This window comes from Ciconia boyciana, chromosome 7 (assembly GCF_034638445.1).
Source record: "Ciconia boyciana chromosome 7, ASM3463844v1, whole genome shotgun sequence".
In the NCBI taxonomy this organism is placed as follows: Eukaryota; Metazoa; Chordata; class Aves; order Ciconiiformes; family Ciconiidae; genus Ciconia; species Ciconia boyciana.
In genome coordinates this window covers 26,329,642-26,346,916 of record NC_132940.1, presented here as the reverse complement: position 1 = coordinate 26,346,916, position 17,275 = coordinate 26,329,642, and the positions used below count along the sequence as shown (strand labels likewise).

At 38.7% G+C, this 17,275-nt stretch overlaps 1 protein-coding gene across 1 annotated transcript in view; it reads left to right on the top strand.

The window, feature by feature from the left end:
- Nucleotides 1-17,275, top strand: part of CRB1 (crumbs cell polarity complex component 1) — a 124,398-nt gene that overhangs the window by 62,576 nt on the left and 44,547 nt on the right. The gene's annotated exons all lie outside the window — the stretch shown is intronic.

Genomic DNA, 17,275 nt, shown 5'->3' with positions numbered 1-17,275 from the left:
TCTTCAGCTGAGCACAAGGCAACATTTTGTATAAATTCAGCAGTGTAGCATATTGGTGATATTCTACAGCTTAAATGAAAAATAATTTCAAGTTGTGTGCATAGCTGTGTTCTTAAGGGAAAAAACCTATCAAAATTACAGATACCTCTAATCCTAAGAAAGAAGATGTGTTGAGATTTACATTTAACACAGCCTACACTATTTAGCACAGCCAGAAACAAGTTGGGTTTCACTTGTAAACTTCTGGGTTTACAGTATTTTTCTGTCAACTCCATGCCTTTTTTTCCTTCTGAAGGAAAACATACTTAATAGCTAGATTAATTTAACCAGTCTTCAATTTCTCATTCCATTCATCTCCTGAGCAGTTTACAAACTTTCCTGTGTCTCCCAGTGAGTAGCACGACTGACGTCTCCAACAGAGCAGAGACAAAAAGTACGTGGAGAGCACAGCTTTCACTCTGAATTCCCAATTTATTTTTCTTCAAACTGGCATTGAGATTTGTTTGCTTTTGTTCCATCCTTTCCCCCTAACTGTCCTTCCCTATCCTGTCACTAAGTGTTGCTGTTGTACTTTTGTTCTACCTAAGACAGTATAATATGAGGCTTCTACTAAGGCTTGCGATATCCCCCAGACTATCCTAAGCACCCTTACCTCTTCACATGCCACTTCTTTCTCTTCACTTCCTTCCAGTGATGTCCAGCTCTCAAGTTTCTTTTCCTCCCCTCTTGCCCTAATTTAAAAAATCCTGTGCTCTGTCACACAACCCAGAAGGTGTTTCCTTGTTTAATCATCATCCTTTATCCTCCCACTTCCATATCAATTGCCTTTGCCTGGCCTGTTTGCCTAATTTGGGTCATGATTCTGCTGGTTTCCTTCGCATGAAGGACTCTTTTACTCCCCAGGGAGTCAGTGGACCCATGTACCGACAGATTCTAATCAGTCTGAAAAAAGAGTGTCAGAATCTATTTAAGTCAATTAATCTTAAATCAATTTTTCAATAGGTAAGCTCCTAAATCACAATGCAGGACTCCACAAAGCACAACTGAGAGAAGTCTTGGAGACCCTGAAATTTCTGCTGACTTCACATACAAATTACATTACATTTTTTAAAACCTTATGTAAGTTTAGTTATCCACATACCTGTTGGATACTATATATAACCTTCATTAGGAAAAAAACAAAGTAGTTATTCTTACCAAACAGTGTGCCCAGGCAGCTGGAGGCACGAAGAACATAATCTTTAACAGGGATGGCTGTAAAAGCTGTATGTGAGATGTCATTCAGTAACATGCTGCAAAATAATGGGAAAACAAGGTTAATCATGCTGTCCTTGTCAGCTCCTTCCCTGCCTTTGTTTTTCAGCAGGGCCTAAATTTTAAACTCTTTTCTTGGTGGCCTGTGTGAGATACAACACAGTCAAGCAATTTACATATTAATAGAGAAAACAGCAAGATTGCTCTAACTGGCACTTAGCATCCTAGGCTCCCAGGCTTTGCTCCAACAGCCCTTAGGTAAAACGCAACCAATCTCCCAGTCCTCCCAGTAGCACTGCGCATTTCTCTCTGGCCTTTCTCCTTCCCCCAGGTAATCTGGAAGGGGAATCTCAAAATGAGCCTCAGCCTCCTTGTATGTCAGAAGCGTTGACACAAAAAGTCTATAAGGAGGAGTGGAAACATTAACTTCTGATGGTGATAAGTAATTTCTCTAATTATAGCCGAATTCATGATAAATAAACCACATGTTTTAATGGGAATTAAGGAAGATTTAGGATTAGAGCTGATAGCAGAGCTGATAGCTGATAGCTGAGAGCTGATAGCATAGAGCTGATATGATTCAAGGTAGCAGATGAATCCCTGATCAGGATCACTCAGTATATGGGTGCTTATCTAATGTATATGAACTAACAGTCAGCTGGAAAAAAAGTCAGATCCTTTCATCTGGGTATCAGTACATCCCACTGACAGCCAAAGTCCTACATTTCTGTGGCTGTAGGTCAGGAGTTCTTCCAGCCTTAACACCTGAATAGTTGTATATGCTTTAGATGTAAAACCTGAGATTCCTATTGAAACAGGGCAAAGATTTTCTTCAATAAATTACATTCAATATTTTATTATACCTCTTTCCTCACTAAAGCATTTGCAGAACATTATAATCATACTTCACTGTTCAGGGTAATATGAAGAAATAATAATCCATATACCCTGCATTGTGAGGGCAGTATCTTGTTCTAGATGGTGATCGTTCAGGTGACTTGAAAAATAGTCAGTAGTCCTACTAAAAGTCTTGGAAGCAACAAATCTGCAACCAACGTTATTTACACAATTTGATTCTTAAAAATAAAAAATAAAAGTCCCAGCCTGGAGACTTTATCCCAGCTAGGAACTCTTTGAGGCCATTGGAGATATGCCTTATCCCGGATCCAAGACAGAAAATTCCTGCACAGGTTCTACAAAGGGTTAAAACTTCTCCAGCTCCCTTTTAAATCAAAGGGTTCAGGGATACTCAGATTTCAAGAGGTCTCAATAGTTCTGCAGTAGCAAGCCCTAGATTTTTTTATATTACATTGCTCTGCTGGCCCCCTAGCACAACAGTACTTTTAATAGATTGCGCTTTCTTTTAAAGGGCTTGTGATTTGTTACTGCTAGCTAAAGGCAATAGTTACCCTAGTACTGTGTCCTTTCATATCGTGGATATATTGTATTGCTCTAGCACTGCACATTTTTTAAAAAGACTGTTATTTGAAAGGTTAAACTTTTCACTTCCCTCATGAAAACATGTGGGAAAGGAGGAGGGCAGAGCTGTGCATTTGGTAGTGACTTATTTCACCAAGTTGTAATAAACTTAACACCATGTCAAAATTAAAGAGTCTCTGAACTTGCAAGGTCTATCAAGTGACACATTCCAGCATTGAACTGAGCCTGAGGAGCGGTGAGTGTGCAAGGCTCCCTGTGCCTCAAAAGCAGTGCTGCCCACGGTCCCCAGGTGGGTGGGACAGTGTCACTAGCAAGGATGAAGACCATCCATTTTGCTTCAGCAGAATGAGTGTAAGAGGAGCAGAGTCCACTAACCCGTTTGTAGGCAGGGTTCCTGCTGCCTGCTGACATGCAGACGAGTGCTGGCTGCTGAGGACCTTACCACTTCTGGTGTCTTGTTATCAGCTATGTGCCAGTTGTGCCAGCAGCACTGCTGCTTCCTTTGGATTCATGAATTCCTAAGTGGTTTTTGGCCTTTTCGTTTATATTTGTCTTGTTTTCTGTTTTTCCCTTTTAAATGGCCTTGGCCCTTTTCCCAGTCTGTTGGACTGCTGCAGGAGAAAATGGTATGATCAGATTGGTGTCGTATGCATATTGAATTCCTGGCGTATGCATGGGGGAAAGAAACTGTCTCCTGGAGCCAGACAATGAAGGCAGATAAATGGCCAGTATGAGAGAGTGCTGAACACTCAACTAACTAAGGAAAACCTCAACCCAGATACTGAACTGTGAACATCATGGGACCAGTGCTTAAAAACTGGATCATTTGGACTCTTACTCTGCACTTAAGCCAGGGTGAAAGAAACACAGAAGCACACAGGGCATCAGGCTTCCATTTCCCTGCACATCTCTAGATGCTGCTATAGGCAGACCACCCAGCAGATGACAGGGTAGACTATGTCTCAGACAGCTGTACTCCTCTCCCCTGGCCTGTGACAGTATTATACAGACATAAATATTATTTATGAGTAATGGGTAGGATAGAAGGCACTTTATCACTAACTTGGGGAGCTTAAAATGCATACATATATTTTTGGTTTCTTTATTTTTTAAATCCCCTTCTTAACCATCAGTACAATGATCACAGAGCCGCCATCTTTCTTAGATATATAAAGTGACCTGAGTCTTACAAAAATGAAATCAAGCAGATGAATAGCAGAGTTCTCATCTTGTCCCCAAACTCCAAATTTTATTTTTTTCTTTATTTCCTTGTCTGTCCTTCAGCTGTTCACACCACAGTAGTCAATCATTCCTCCATTACACCAGGTTAATTCACTTTATTTCATGGCCTGTCATCACAGTTTAAAAGGTTATTTTCTCTTGATTCTGAGACCTTAGAAGAAGACCAGACGGTTCAAGCAAAGAATGAGGATAAAAAAGGAGGATACACAGAGAGAAAAGACGATTTTTAAATTAAGAAGATGTCAAGGGGACCTCTTATCTTTTCAGTGGGACTCAGGCTTCTCCCACAGGCAAGGCAAGCACTCAAGTTCAAAATTAACAGGTCTGGAGGTACTGTTAGCTAATTATTAGTCCCATACAAGCAAACATTCAAGAAGGAAAATGCTGCTACTATCAAGCACTCATTCAAGGTTAGCTGGTTTAGGAGAAATTCCAAAACAAGTACTACACATGTGAAACACTGAAAAACAGAATTAAGGCTTGATGTATTTATAGGCTTCTTACCACTCTGGAACTGCAGAGAGGCTGTAACAGAGATGTAAACATATGTCTTTTCCACCTAAATTCAATTCACAATCAGTACAGGATCCCTTTTACACTGTTAGACTGCTGTGAAAGGTTCCTTTACAAAATCGACTTTGTGGTGCTGGGCAGTTGTGCAGCAAAACATGAAAAAGTGTCACTATTTTCTGAGCATGGGAAAGAAGTTACTACTTTCCTAGAGATATTTCTACAGTGCTGCCCTATCTCCATTCCAGACTCTGTGATCTCCATATATTTCCTGGTTCAAAAGCACAGGGGGGAAGGAGGAGGAGGACCATCTCTCACTGCTCCCAGCCAGTCTGTAGCAGCTCCAGCATTACAAGAGCAGTGTAGGCAAGGGCTGTACCAACATAGGATGCCCTCAGGGCCTGGCAGGCACTTGCTGCCTGTAAAAACACTACACAAAAAAGACAATTAGCACTTTAAAGTACTTTTTCCATCTCTACTAAAGCCTCTGATCTTGAAAGAACATTCGGACAGGCTTTTAATGATTCTATCCTCTAATACTATTTAACATTTCTTCAATCTGTAGCATCCTAGTAAGGAGTTGTTCACATTGTCATCAGAATTGGTTCCTTCTCAGTTTTCCCTTCCTCCTCTACTTTTGTCACGGAGTTCTTCTTTCTCCTCTTTTCTCTTAATTTTTGGAACTGGTCAGGATATTATCTTTGAATGACAGAGTGTGTCCTTTAGCCCTGGCCTGTGGACTACTCCAGGGAAAGAGGCAGACAGCTTTGCAAAAGGTTTCAGACTCCGAGAATGCAGCATGCTCACTAGTTTCTTGCTTGTCTCTTTATTCACTATTGATCAAGCTGCTTTCTTTGCAATAAGCACTAATCACTTCTCACATGCTTAGCTCCCAGACCAAACTCATTGTTAGGTTAGTCTCATTAGTCTTTCTCTGGATAGTCCCCCAGAAGGAAAGCTGAGGTTGAACTCACAGTTCGAACACTCTGTACCATAATGGCCATATGAAGGAAACGCACCTCAGAACACTGATGGCAGCACTGAAATTAGGCTGTATCTGGATAAATTTATGAATTTGCCATTCCTTTATCAGTTTCCATTACAGAACTCATGGGACATTTCTATTTCATTTCTACTGCAGGTAGTGCTCCTCTTCAACAACTGTAAGAAATACCATTTAATGCAAGAAAGTGTAATTTTTACATTCTTCAGCCATATAAATCACCACAGCAGCTAAGACTGACTTGTGTTATTCATGACAGCTCTTTCCTTAGCAGCGTATATCCTGAGATACTTTGTGAAAGCCTAATAGCGTTTTTTTTCAAAAATTAATCTTGTTATGACTCAACTTGCCCCCCTGCATGGCAGCAGACTGCAAGAGCGATTGTTTAAATGCACCAACTCTAGTTGTAATGGTTACCTAATGTTTGTCACTGGTTAAAGAATTCTGATTTAGTGGGAGACACTTCAGAAAACAGCAGCGTGTATCTCGAAGTGATATTGATACCACCTGATAATCTTTCTGTATTTACCACAATATTCTGCAGCTTGGGTTTCACTTCACTAAAATCTGAACATTTCGTGAATACAAGCATAATCAGTCATACATCATTACTGTGAAGTACATAAGCATTATCCCCACTTCAGAAAAACAGAAAAAAAGACTAAGGTCCAACATGATCATAAGGTATGACATTACCTTATGAACAGTGGAGTCTCACAGCAACCCATGGAGGATGCATTTGGACATCATTATCAGATCCAGTTACCATATTTAATGTGCTCCAAGTAGAGACTGAAATAGTTTCAGATCCTAGGTACAAAATATGAACCTAGCATGGGCACTAACTATGCAGAGGACTCCTTTTAATGAAATAAAATTCAGCTTTACTGAAAACTTCAGCTTGTACCCGTTATTCCTATTGTACAAGGGAACCTTTTGACAAAAGAGTAATTTTACTAGCAATGACGATCTATGTTAAAATTTTGTAAAAGCTGAACCACGAAAATTAAGAAAGGAGCCCTTGAACTTTTCATGACAACGTTTTGCAGAATTAGCCCCCAGACCTGACAATTTGTTTGCAACTCTGAGAATGACATTTAGGGCCCTGATATACCTACGTATATTTTTTCATGAGCAATATGTATTACATAAGAAATATCTCTCCTCTTCTTGTTGCAAGTTGCACTGGAAATGCAAAGAGATCGCAGCCATCACTTCTGCATTATTCAGCACCAAAAGAAAGCACAAATGTCAAGATGTTTTGGGGTTTTTTTGAGTTAGAAATATATGAAATTACAACATTAGGAAGCATCTACCAATATTATTTTCAGAACGTGTATAGAGTTTTATGCTTTAAAATTTCACAACTGACCCATTATTACTATGATCTATTTTCTCTAGTTACACTGATATGTTAAGTTGTATAATGTAGTCTGACGTGATTGACAGAGCCTGCAAGCAGTGGATATTTTGAATCTGGCACATCTCTCTGAGTTAAACAGTGTTGCACATAAACACTTTTTAGCATGAAAAGCTTTTCTCCTTCAAGGGAAGGAGGGGATGAATGGCTTTTCATCCGTAAGCTCCCAGATCTTGCAACACACAGACAGGTAACATCCTTAGATTTAAGGAATCTCTAAATCCAGTACCTGACGGAAAGTGCTTTAAAAAAAAAGCAGCAGGAATAATACTTTTCAAGCACCTATTATTTTCCTGACACTCATTCCTGGTGGGTCATTCCATCATATGATTGACTACTTGTTAAAACTAGTCTAAATATCCAGTAAGACTTTTCCTTCTGGGGCTTTATTCAGGCTCTGCCTAGTTACCTTTTTGATTTCTTTCTTAATACTGTGAATAAACTTTTCCTAGCCTTTTTAATTGGCATACCTCAGATATTTATAGTCTCCTACAATGCAGTTTTGCCACCTCTTGGCTGAGCTTATGAACCTGCTCAGTTCCATCTTTCCCTATTGAACAATCTCTCTGGCCTTTTCATTTCTTGCTTGCTTTGTCCCAGCCCAGCAACATGTTATGCAGCCTGGAACCGAACATAGGACTCACTTTGCCCTACTCTTCCTGTTGTTGAAAAAACAGTAATCTTAATTTCCCTAATATAAACAGAAACTGCTGTATATCTCCTGATATCCATCCTAATGCTCGTTCTACGTGTCTAGCACACCCTGGCATTACAGTTGATCCTATATGTTTCCTAAAGAGAGGTGTTTCTTGCATATACACATACATCCAACGGCAAAGAAAACCACTAATGAAAGTAGAGTTTAAAGTGTGGTCTAAGTGATAACCATGCACAAACCTGAGTGAAATCAAAGGTATTGCACATACTAAACTGACGGCAGAACTTTGCTTATCTTCTTAAGAATTTGATTGTCCAACTCAGGAGCTACTTTACAGCATATGGTTTTTAGCATTGGATTGTATAAGCCTATATCATTCTGGTTGAATTACAGTCAAATTGCAAAGTCAAGCAGATGTGCAACTTTTCCCCAAACAGAAATGAACTTTCTTTAAATCTACACATCACATAGTTATCACTAATCTGGAGAAAGTGCTTAACAAGCAGACAGTAAACAGAAGACTTGTGCTATGGGACTAATATATTTTACTTCCTCAATACATTCTAATTTATGGAATATTTAAGGTCAAATGTCAAGTGATAAACAAAATGACACAATTTAATAGTTCAATATTTTACTCAACAGATGATTCCAAAAACAGCCTTAATAATCTCACCATTGTGAACCCCATTAAAATCCAGTTTATTGGAAATATAGTAAATTATACAACCAAACATTTAAAAGGCATTACTTCTCTTTTTCCCCCCATAACGGAGGAACTCAGGAGTGACATTGGAGAAGCTGGAGGAGTTCAGTCAGAAATAGCCCATGGGCAAGTAGTTCTGAACCATATGCATGTATGTATATATGTGTGTACACATGCACATATGTGCTAATACACACATATATAGACATATATATGTGAACACATACATAATAGCTGCTTCAGAGTACTTTATTGCTCTGCTTATAGAAAGCCTTTCTTTGATCACTAATTAAAAAGGTCCACAACTTTCATCTTTTCTATTTTGAAGTGCATAGTTTTCTGGCTGGATTGTTTTGTGGTAAGAATGAAAGATTTGTCTTTGTTCCTTTCTGCAAGATTTGCAGCATGCCATATGTATGCTTGTTAATAAGCAGAGTTTATATTGATATTCATTACTAATTAATTATTTTAATTGCATGGCTTCTGACAGTGGGAAATGTGTAATGTTTGCATGCCAAACCTGTATATATTTGTTATGCAAGGAATACTGACCTATATTCAGATAAAAAGTCAAGACACATGAGTAAATTTATTTAAGATTAAAGTATGCAGGCTGCTGTTACCTTGCTATGGCATCAAATATAAATGTTATAATTGTATTCATTACTTTGTTCCTGTAGAGGTTACGGGTTTTATATAGCTTAGCCACTGTGTTTTCACTCTCACAGATTTTTACACACCTTTGAAATACCATTTCTCACGTATAAACATCCCCAAATAACCCACAGCAGTGGGATGGCATTCTCATTCACCCTTGGTAAAGGGCTTTACTTGGTAAGCTGCTGTTTGTATTACCTCCCCCCAGAAAAGTATAAGCTGCCCTAATATGTGAAAATATGCAATTTGTTTGAGCTGACATCAGCATTTTAGTACCAGCAGAGCTCTGACAGAACTAAGAGCTCTTTGAGAACAAAGTTCTCTGTACTCCTTCCGTACTTATTAGCCAGTAGAGGGAGCATGAAATACTGTGTATGTGTAGCATCTGATACACATTAGCAAAATCTAGTTTTAGCTGATACTTCAACGCAGTCATTAGAGCCTGATCTGGAAGATGCTGTTTCTCAAAGACTTTGTGATGAACACTGTTTGCTAGTCCAAATTCTTAACATCAATTTTTAGCTTTTGCACTACACAGTTTGATTAGCAGAACCTTTCACACGGAGTTCAGGGATATTGGTCTTCGGCCAGTCATGCAAAGTCCACTCAGAGCTGTAAGAGCTATGGAAAAAACAAGCACTACGGTTTTAAGTACAGAAGAGTAATTTGATGACCCAGATCAGGGCTATTCCTAGTTAAAATCTGTTAGCACCTTGGAGGCTTGGCTTTCACACAAGAAGAATAACATAATTTTCCATCCCAAAGTATTGGGTTTTGCTGATTATGCCAGTGATCCTGCTGATGGAGCTATTGGGGTGAAAGGAGGCAAAGGAATTCCTGTCCTGCTAAAGGCTAAGCACCCACAATGAATTTTGCACATGCTCGCTTGACAAAAAATATGTGTTTGACCCAAGCATTGTGTAAAATATTCATTTTTTCTTCTTGATCCTTAAAATACCAGCAAAAGACTATTTCAGACCCTTACATAAGGTTCCCATAATGCCAGTGGCATAAATGACATCAGTTTTTAAAGCATAAAAGGCACCTCATCTAGGCTCAGAAATGTCAGTAGTAATTACAAACTTTGTTTTCAAGTATAATCAATTCTTTATTTATGGTGTGAAATGTTTTTTACCCTTTTGAACTTTCGCTATTCTAAGCCAAGCAATATTGTTGGCATGTTCCTTTAAAAATAATTGCTTCTGGACTGAGAAATTGAATGTCAAGTTCCAACTTGATGTAAATTAAATGGGTTACATTAATAGTCTGGCCTGTGGTAGAAGTGAGTGTTTCAATTCTGGGTTTGACTTCAGGACATGACCTCTTGATCACACAGGTCAGCACAGATGGGAAATATTGAAGAGGTACCCTAGGTTGACATGAGGAAGAAAGTGTCTTGTACTGATGTATCACAAACTGTCTGATCCATTAAACAGAAGCAATGTCAGACTCCACAGAGAATAAAGCTTAGTTGTCATAGGTCATTATGCTCTTCAAAAAAAAAGAGTTGGAAGGAAAATCACAATGATGGAAATCCTCAGGGCTGTCATGTACACATAATCTTCTAAACCTTCCTGAATTAACGCTGCCAAGCCTATATACAGGGGGAATGGAGTAAAGAATCCAAATATTCTTAACTTTTACAGTACAAGTATGTCTCAGATTTCCCACCTGTACCTGTTATAAAGGATTATTTAACAACATACAGCATTTTAAATTTAAAAGCAGGGTACCTATACAGCTGAGCCTCACACTTATGTGATCAGGTCTTAAGAAGAATCGCATGCATGAGAGCAATCATGTTTGCAAGATCAGGCAATATATAGTTCTTCAAGGGGAAGGAACAGGGGAACTGGGGAGAAGTTTAAATGTGGGGGTTTTTTTTTCTTTTAAATGCTATCCCCTGCCTTTAACATTTACTTTCATTTCAACTTCTGAGCAACCCCAGCTCTCTCAGCCTCTCCTCATGACAGATTTTCCAATCCCCTAAACACCTTCATGGCCCTTTGCTGGACCTGCTCCAGTACGTCCACTTCTTTCTTGTACCTGGGGAGCCCAGACCTGGACTTGAGGTGTCACCAGTGCTAAGTAGAGGTGAAGAGTCACCTCCTTTGACCTGCTGGCAACATGCTTCCTAATACAGTCCAGGAAGCTGTTGCCCTCTTTGCTGCAAGGGCACACTTCTGGCTCATGTCCAACTTGCTCACCAGCATGGCAAAGCTGCTTTCCAGCCGGTTGGCCCCCAGCATGTACTGGTGGATGGGGTTATTCGTCCCCAGGTGTAGGGCTTTGCAAATCGCTTTGCAGAACTTTATGAGGTTCCTGAAGATTGCCCATTTCTCCAGCCTGTTGAGGTCCCTCTGAATGGCAGCACAACTCTCTGGTGTATAAACAACTCTTCCCAATTTTGTATACACATATACAATTCCAGTTTTAATCCACCATCAAAAAAACCCCTGATCACTTTAATGCTTTTATTCAATTGAACTCAGGAGTTTTATACTTTGCTGGCAGTTAATTATCACTGATGAGTCCCAGGTCTAAGGTCTTCTCAAGGACATAAAAAATCTGTTTGGACACTGAGGAATAAAAATAAGCTGGTAAAGTGAGCACCAAAATTAATTTTATGTGATATACTACATAAAAGCTCTTATGTGAATTGTTCCCTGTAGCATCTAGCTCTTAATTATTCAGTGTTTGCTAACAGGAGGAACAAGTGATAAGGCCTAGTATTTTTATGTCTGCTCATTTGCACTCTTTGAAATAAACTCTGAGGTGACTGTATTAAGGCACAACCTGCTTCTCTTTAGGTACCCTGACTGATTTTTTTTCAGGTACAAGGAGAATTTCAAAGAGGTTAAGCTAGCCTTTTACTGATCACCTGGGTGCTGATCCCCTTTAAAAAAATATTTGAATTTACTTAGAAAAGGACTTCTGCTGATTGTGTAGGAAGACATGGATTAAGGAAAGCATGCTCCTTCCCTGGCTGACAATGACCTTTACATTTTCAATAAACTGTCTCGGACAAAAGAAAGAAAGCCTAGTATAGACAGATAATTTGTACTGGTAATTAACTGCTAGAAATAGATTTGGTGGATCTGATTCAGATTGCTCTCCTACCGCTGTAATTCTTGGAGTCTGGCTGTGTTAACAACACGACACTATTACAGAGAATCATAATGATCAATACAGTTATGGCTGTAGTCACTGTCTTATGGGCACTACTTTTTCTTAAGAAAGAGGGTTCAGAATCTGTTATTAGTACTGTTTGTGAGGCCAGAACATCACATTCAATCTCTACCTATAGTAACAAATAAAGAAAACTATTTAAATGCTGTACTGCGAATATGTCTGCACAGCTACAGAAGTTAACTGTATAAAGACATAAAAAACCTAGACTTAATCTAGGTAAATCACATACGCATACTATGACCCAGGAAATCCCCCAATAAGACAGCCAGAAGTCCATGGCAAGCACACACAATCCCAGCTGAAGTCCATGCTATCCCATTGCCATTGGGATTGTTACGTGACCGAGCGAAAGAGAAGCTTGTTTCAGTCTCACGCTTCCCAGCTTCAAGATCTGTTAAGCATATGAAACCTTGGATAAACAAAGCCATCATTTAGATGAGTTTTCACAGTGCAAAAGAACTAACATTGGAAGGAACAAGAGAAATGAACACTGCTGCGGGAGTCAAAAGAGGTATGATCTTCTGCCATTCCCATTGGTACGGATTTTGATTGAAAGATCACAGTCCAAAGCCTAAGATCTTCTGCGTCTACATCTGCTCTATAGCAAGTCACAGCTCTTTACACAGGAAAGAACACATACATCAGGTAGAGTAATTGCCTTATAAAAAATTGTAAAGTGGATAGTTCAAGGTAAAAGACTTGTTTTTCTGTATTTAAAGTGATAATAAATTCTGTACAAATATATACTGTAGGAATAGAGAAGTATAATTATACACAGCATAAATACATATTCATGCTATTTATACAGCTATGCTATGCACAGCTCAAAATATACACAGCATAAATGTGTTGTGTATGTTCACGCATTCATATTTCATATTTTTCTATTCTCAGGTCTCCATTCTCAGTTAAGCTTTATAGGCCCTATTAAAACTATGATTTTCTAGCCTACCGGCTTTTTCAGTTTGTTTCAATATGGACTGACAATGAACTTATATAAATACAGTCACTTTTGTATGTTGCAGAGATTCACATTGGTTTTAACAAAATGAGAAGATCTTGCAAATGACCAAATATTTTCAAAGCGCTGTTTCCAGGGCAGAAGCCGTTTCACACTATACAGCACAGTGGCTGTGCTTGCCTACCTCAGTTAAAACAAATAGGAAGCAGCCAACAAGACAAGGTAGAAAATCCCTTTTAGGGGAGACTAGACACAGCATACATTTCTCAATGGATGTGTTCATCAACAGCAAGCACTCTTTTAAAGCCCTTAAGTGTTTGTAGGACTGAAAATTAATTTGTTTTCCAATTCCAAAGTGAATCATATGCTCCAAACAGATTTTCAAGTCAATGAAACATGACCTTGTATGATCTAATTAAACAACTGAAAGGTATTGGTTGTTTTAAGATCCCTCTGGATATACTTCAGTTCAAATGCACACACATCATCTGTATTTATAAGCTCATAAATCTACAAAAAATGCAAATCAGATCATTAATGCTTTGAATTTGACAGTCTTACCACAGTTTTCTAAAAGGTTAAAAATGAAAAATTCCTTAATTATATATACTCTTTTTATAACTTAAAGAACACACAAAAACCATACTGGAAGCACCAAATATCTTTCTTTGGCTTCCAAATATCTGGTCCATAATCAGGTATAAACTAATCAAATTCTCTGAAACCCACTATTCCAATTTCGTCTCTGGATGATGTCCTGACCCTTTGAGTGGAGCATTGGACCAAATAACCTTCGAAGGTCCCTTTCAATCTAAATGTTTCTACGATTCTATCTTTTTGTGAATTGACTTCTCTGCTCCATCGCACGTGACTATTTTATTACAAAAAATCTATGACTGTTTTTTTCTAATTTTTTTTTCAGGCTTTTTTTTTGGCATTGCTCCTGTGGTCTCCTTTCTCCACTCTCAATTTTAGCTCAGACCTCTGTGTAGACCTTATCTCTGATCTGCAGTCTTTCTAAGCATCCCTCACATTTTCTGTATAGGTTAATGGTCATACACATACACACTCACTCCTCTTACTACCCATAAATGCCTCTGTGTCCAACAAGAACGCTGTCTCAAATGCCAACACAAGTATCTTTGGGGGCACCATTGATTCCTATATTTTCCTTTGTACTGAGTTCCCATTCACATTTTTCTCTACTTTTTCATCTGTTTATTCTCCAAAATTTTACCTGCTATTTTATCTTCTTTCTTAATGGTATCCTTCATAAATCACCTTTCTCCACTTTGACCTGTCACACCCTGTAACTGTGCTCTCCCTCCTCTCATTGACCCTTCCTAGCTCATATCAACAATGTGGCCATAGCTACATATACCTTGGTGCAGCCAGAAAACCCACTCAAGAAGGATGTTGCCTTGGAAAACTGGGCTGCCACCGTTTGATTTTCTTTCTTACCTCCATCAGTCAAATGCAACAGCAGCTGCCTCTTTTACCTATATATAAAGCTGACTCTAGAAGTAGGGAAATGAAAGGAAAGTAAGTGCCATGCAGGGATATATTTCTTCACCAAGTTTTTCTTTACTCCAGATTCAGACCCTAATCCTACAATTGGATCCACATGGCTGGCTGTGTTAATCGAAATATGGGACAAAGGTGTAGGCTACAAGCAACAGTTTTGCCATGCTGCCCTTCTAGGACATGGCCCCTTGCCATTCACAGGCTATATGTGTCTGACCTCTGGCTGCGCTGCTCACACAACTTTGCCTAAGGAGCACTCATGGTCTGCAGACCAGGCTCATGAAAAAGGCTGGCGGATCTACCCGGAAGCTGAAGCCAATGCTTAACTCCGTCGGCTGTTTCCAATATTTATAAAATAAAATAAACACACCAGATCTCACTAAACAACTAATCACCTACAGCATGTACATGATTTGCTTTTTTTTTTCAAATGAAAACTATTTTAGGTGTGACAGAACGTGTGAAACAAGTGGAAAAACATTTCCAAGTACTTTTGCTCTCAGAAAACATTTAATGATTGAAGAGATTAAGGGATTGGGGGTTTTTACTACTTTAAAAAAATCAATTTTTACTGAAAATTCAAACTAGTCTATGAAGCTTCAGGCCAGCAACATTTAAAAAGATTGAGTTACAGCATGCCATTCTGAATGTAGCACGTTATGAATTCCATATCCCTCAGCTAGAGTGGCATATTTAATGATTAAGCCAAGTCACTCAACTCTATTTCTATTTTAATTTTTTTTCCTAGCCAGTATTAACTTTATATGTACATTTCAAATGGCAAGAGGAAAAATAGCAGCATAGTGAATTTGTCTGCAATAAAGGAATAACTAGCAAGGTCTTATGACTTTACAAAATTAGAGTTCTGTGTGAAAGGTATTGTGTGCAAATTAGCCCAATGTTAGCAAATGCTTATTATCCTACTGTTGTACAGTATCCCATTTTCCATGTGCTCCAGCTCTGCCCTGTATTCTGTCCTTCATTTTACATGAGCTTTTCCTGCTAAGACAGCAACAAAAATTGCCATACTAGATCAGATCACTGGTCACATTAAGTTCAATATCCAATATACGCCAGTTCTTTACTGAAGAAAAATAGGAGGAAAAAAATCCATTTACATACACCTCACTTGCTCTACACTGATGTACACAAGAGTAAAACCTCCTTCCTGACCTCCATGACAACTGATTTATGCCCAGAAGCATGAGTTTTAATTACGATGACATAGAGATGGTCAATTTATTTCCTTGCGCTTACTCACTCATAAATGTGCATTTCCTCCTTCCAGCAAAGAGTAATTATCTCTTTGCAATTATCAGCACAGATGTGGCAAAGTCAGAATTTTCACGATTGTCTGCTAAGACCTGGAGCCCTGAAGAATATATGCTCTGCTGGATCTTTCCACTGGCCTCAGGATTAATGAGTCCCTTGAAAAAAGTTGTTTCTGCCTGAGGTAGGATTTTGTAACAGACATTTCCAAAACTGTATAATACAGGTGGACGAAGCATTATTGCAAAGTCTCTGACTTCCATAAAGCATATTCTAAAGGATATGCTACAATTTGAGTTTCACTAAGTTTTAATCCTACTTGCGTTTTATACCTGTATGTTTATAGATACATGTATGTGCATGTATAGTTTGACACATCGACAGCTCAGTTGCTGGAAATTATTTTATTCAAGGAAGTCATAGAAACATGGAAAAATAGAACTGGAAGGGACAGTCATGCAGGTATCATTTGGGCTATCTATGTGTCTGAGATAGGATCAGCTGACTCGTGTCACACTCCACTTTTGTCTCTAACCTATTTTTAAGGATCCAAAATAGACCTTATGGCTCCCAGTGGATATCTTACGCCAAAGCTTTGCTGCGTTATTATCATTAGAAATATTTTCCTAAAGTGTGACTTGGATCTTCCTTGGTGCAGGTCAAACCCATGGCTTCTTCACTTGTTTACTATAGTCTCAAGGAACAGTGTGCTCTCTTTTTTTTGCACTGAAAGACTGTTACTGTGTCGCATTTCCTCTCCTTGTCTTTCAACTGAACAGCCCTACTTTTTTAGTCTCTCCTCACAAGCCATATTTTCTAGACCTGTTATTATTCTCATTGATCTCCTCTGAATTCTTCCCAATTGATCCAAATCTTCCTCGCAGTGCAGAACTAAAAATGGACTCAGTATTCCTGCTCAGGCGTGACCAAGGCTTTGTAAACTGGAACTATTGCTCCAGCTGATTGCTGGTTACTCTGGCCTGAGGCTATAGAAACTGAATGAGTGCTTCCAGAACTGAATCCAGTATTTTTCAGACCATTTCTCCAATTTCTTATGTTCACCTATAAAGATAATTTTGTCTTTAACACACTAAAAAGCTTCACTTAACCCTGCTTTATCAGACAACTTAATAAGCAAACTTTCTATACCATCATCCACATCTTTTATGAAAACACCGACCAGAGCAAACCCAGGATAATCCCAAATCATACTCAATAGAGCCTCTCTGTTTGACAGGGAACCTCTGACAGTTACTTTCTGGGCAGGACTATACAAGTTTTATACCCACTTTATGGTGGTTTCACATAGATTTTTCTCCTCGGTTTATATACGAAAATGTTATTAAAGACAATATCAAACCCTTACTGTAATTAGAGTAACTACCACCTTCTGTAACCCACTTGTTCTTGACAGGTTTGTTCAAAACACCCACTAGCAG